Source organism: Quercus suber, unplaced genomic scaffold, assembly GCF_002906115.3.
Source record: "Quercus suber isolate HL8 unplaced genomic scaffold, Cork oak 2.0 scaffold_39, whole genome shotgun sequence".
Lineage (NCBI taxonomy): Eukaryota > Viridiplantae > Streptophyta > Magnoliopsida > Fagales > Fagaceae > Quercus > Quercus suber.
Genome location: NW_027069504.1, coordinates 689,937 through 694,460, shown reverse-complemented (window position 1 = coordinate 694,460; position 4,524 = coordinate 689,937).

Below are 4,524 nucleotides of genomic sequence, written 5' to 3'. Positions count from 1 at the left end.
GTGAATCTTTACATATACCTTAATAAGTAACCTTATACATTTCATTTTATTAGATGCATAAAAAAAAGACATCTATTCCATAATAATAGTGGTTAATTAGTTTTTTCATGTTCTCATTTATAACTTTTCTTACTATTATCATATTTTACTGGCTGTTGATTTTCAAAATAGAGGCATTAAATGAGAGTTAAATTCTTAGACCTTTCATTAGATTTTATAAGTCATGGCGTGTGAAGAATATAAGCATTTAAGGACTTTTTTTTTAATTTTATTATTTATAAATAATGTTAAATGAAATGTATAAAAAAAAAAAAAAGATATTGAAAATTTTCATCTTTATTTCTTATATATTTCTATTATTACTGAAGAACGTTTTCCTTTTAGTTTTGATAATAAATATGATTTTCTAGATTAGAGTTTGATTAGTTTCAAGTTTTAATTTTGTATGATTTTATTTAATTGTTGATTATATGATTTAATTAAGTGAATTTAATGATTTATTTATTTGCATTGTAAAGTTTATAATAACATTCATAAGGTCATCTTTAATTAATTTTTTACTCCTTTAGCTGTCAATCTCTTTGTTTTCCAATTAATGGTTACTAATTAATTTATTTAATTGACGTTTGATTTCTTTTACTAATCTCTTTCTCTCCCTCTTTGTTAACATCCTATTGTTTTCCAAAATTTGATGATAATTCTAATGTACTAAATATGCATATTGTAACGTTTATTTTTATTTTTATTTTATTCCATTTTGCTGTCATGAAGTTAGTACATCCATAACTATTAGTTTATTATTTTATGATATGTTTGGTTTGATATTATTATTATTATTATTACTATTATTGTTATTATAAATTTAGTGTTTCTAAAATAGCATGTGTTTTGTATTCTCTTTTTCTATTAATGCATTGTAACGTTTTATGGGAATACTTTATAAGAAAATTGTTTATTCTATATATATATATATATATATATCAAGTGTTTCTAAATTGATATTTGTTTTGTATTTCATTTTTCCATTGATGCATTGTAACATTTCATGGGAAGACTTTATAAGAACAATTTTTATTTATTGAATAAAATATTATACATTCAATTTTTAAAAAAAATGAGACAAAATATAAATAATTATGATATGGAGGATGTTGCTGAATTTAAATGTTGAATAAAATAAGATGAGAATAAAATAAAAAAATGAAATGTATAACAATAAACACCATATTATTTTAGTTATGTTATGTAATAAAATAATATTATATTTTTATATACTATCTTTATAATGCAATAATATAACATTTAACAACCAATGAGAATAAAAAAGATAACAACATAAAATATAAAACTAAATCGTATCAAGCTGGATTGTAATATAAAACTAAATATGATATTTTGATTGTAATATAATAGATTTTTTAATTCACTTTAAATGTTAAAAAATTTTGCATAAAAAAATTGGAAAAAAATTAATAATGACATGGCTGCTGACGTGGCTCAATGAGAGCGTAGCAACATTAAATGCTACGCTTCAGCTTTTAGTAATATATAAATTTGAGTAACCTCTAAATGCTTTCATGTACTTGTCATCTTACATCAAATTGATTGTGCCATGACATTGTCCATAGGGTCAAGTACAAAGAGATTATTCCAAAGGAAAGATTACCAAAAGCGGGAGAGTTAGAACGTAGCTTTTCTCATCCAAAGCAAAGCACAACAATTGCAATCAATAGTCATAAAGAATAAGACATACTTCAAAATGTGCAGGATATATGAAACAGTATTAATTTTAAAACATTACAGAACTATGCACAGATCAAAAATCTTGTAGAGGAGCTTACCAGAACTGATGGGTATTACTTACTAATTCTTATACGAGGCATTTATGGGTTTTCACTTTTCCCATTGCCATGGCCCATTTTATATTCACGTAGAGTAATAGACTCGGGCCCGCTTTATCTTGTATGGTTGTATTTCATATATGGATAGGATAGTTTGTCTTACCATGGAAATTGTGTGTTTTCAAAATTGTGGTCCAAAATATTACTCCCTCCGTCCCATTTTTTTTGTCATATTTGAAAAGTCAAACTTTTTAAGGGAACATTATTTATTGTCTTGTCTATCTTTTAAAAATGTATAAGTTTCCAAAACTACCCTTAAAAAAATTTATCAAAAAATTGAATTAGTAAATTAATAAGAGTATAATAGGAACATTAGTAAATTAATGACTTTTATTTTTAGAAACAGGACAATATTTTGGGACATCTCAAAATGGAATAGAGGACAAAAAAATGGGACAGAGGTAGTATATAGGATAGGAATAGGATAGTTTTACGGAATTTCTGCTTTCATTTATCTTTTCTTTTTTTACTATGGAAAATATTAAAATTACTATAAATTTTACTTTTAAAAAAATTTATTTGCAAACTGCTATGATAATAAATATCATAAACTTTTATAACCAAAATATATAGAGTAATACTATAGTCACAAACTATTTTACAATATTTTTGCAAATTGTTGATATGACAAATTTTTACTTGTTCTAACATTACTTTTTTACTTACAACAACTATTCGAAAATGCTAAAACCACATTAGCTGTTTGTAAAAATATTGTAAAATAATTTGTGTATATAATATTACTCAAATATATACTATATAAGCCAAGTCGGGCTTAAAACTGCTTTAAATGAAAATTTTGCTAAAAAAAAAATTTAATATTTTGCACCTCTACTTTGCTCTTGTAAATAAAATCTATTGGTTACTAAAATTTCCTAAATCACTACCCCAAACTATAATTGAAAGAAACATGATAATGTTATGGTGATTTTTGATGCAGTATTTCCCAAAGTATGTTGAAGGTGTTAAAAAGTACAAACAAGCATTACAAAATGGCATCTATATGATAAAGTTTATAGGCACAACAATTTGACACTTGTTAATGTGACAAATTATTAGTAATAGATTAAATAAAAAAAATAGGCGTAAATACACTTTTAGTCCCTATATTTTACACTTTTTCCATTTTGGTCCCTACATTTGTTTTTACCACTTTTAGTCCCTAAACCAATTAACGCGTGATATTTAGGTCCTTTCTGTCACCCAACTAACGACAAAAATTGATGTGGCTGACGTGGGCATTAAAATATTATTAAAGAAATTATTTGGCATTTTTTAAATGCCAAAATTTTTTTAAAAAAATTAATTACTCAATTTTAATTAGAAAAAAAAAAAACAAACAAAAAAATTTATTTTCTTTCAAACAAAAATTTTACTTTCTTTTAATTAAAATGAATTTTTTTTATTCCAATCGTTTTTTTTTTTTTCAAAAGAACATATTCATGTTCTTTATGTTCTTCCTATATATGATTCATATTCTTACCAAATTAATCCTTATTTTCTTATCATTTTCTTTTCCTTTCTTGTACCTTCTTTATAACCAAACACATCAAAACAAAATAAATAAATTAAAAGTCTTTCTTGTCTTTTTTTTTTTTTTCTTTTCTTTTCATTATTTTTTCAGAAGAACATGTTCATGTTCTTTGTGTTCTTCTCTATAATCAATCTCCAGCAAAAACAAACCCTAAACCCAAATCCTAACCAAACCCCAAACCCATATCCCCAAAAAATCAAACCTTAGCCTTCAAACCCATATATTTTCTTGGCAAACAAACACACACCAAAAAAAAAAAAAAAAAACCCAAATCACCACCACCGAATCAAAGAACATGAAGATCAAACCCGAGCAAAAGAATAGAGACCCAGCAACCAACAAAGCACCACCACCGAATCAAATCATCCACTACCACATCAACAAAACCACTCCCAAACCAAACCATCCAAAGAATAGAAACCCAGCAAAGCACCCAACTCATCCACTCCCAAACCAAACTATAATCAAAGAAACTTCCAATACCACAACAAGTTAACAGCTTAAAAAACATAAAAATTTTCAAAATGCGAAATGTCCAGCAAACGCCAAACCCAAATCTCCAGCAAACCCCAAACCCCAAATGTCTAGAAATGTCAACTTCTTTCTCCTCAGCGCATTTGGCTTCCCCAAAGGTTGTCTCCACCAGCTCCTCAAAGCCCATCAAGAGCCGTTCATCACTTCATATCTCTGCCGCTTGCACATCAACGGCGGAGAGGCCAACTACTAGGTCCCACACTACCACGATAGAGGTGGCATGTGTTGGAGAAGAAGGCCAAGCTTGTGAGCTCCGGCCATGGAGCTACGATGAACAGAGAGAGAGACTTTGAGATTAGAGAGACTTTCCATCCATGGAGAGTGAGGAGAGAGAGAGTTTGAGAATAGAGAGAGAAAAGGGTTTTGTTTGTTAAATGTGACGAATTTTAATGTTTAGTTTGAAAGAAAATCTTGATTTTCTGGGAAAAATGTTGATGATTGGAGAGAGGACTCAAGGGCATCGATGCATTATTTTAAATTTATGGGCAATCAAACATGTTTAGGGAAGAACATGAAGAATATGAGCAGTCATGCTCTTCCCAAAAACTAATGAAT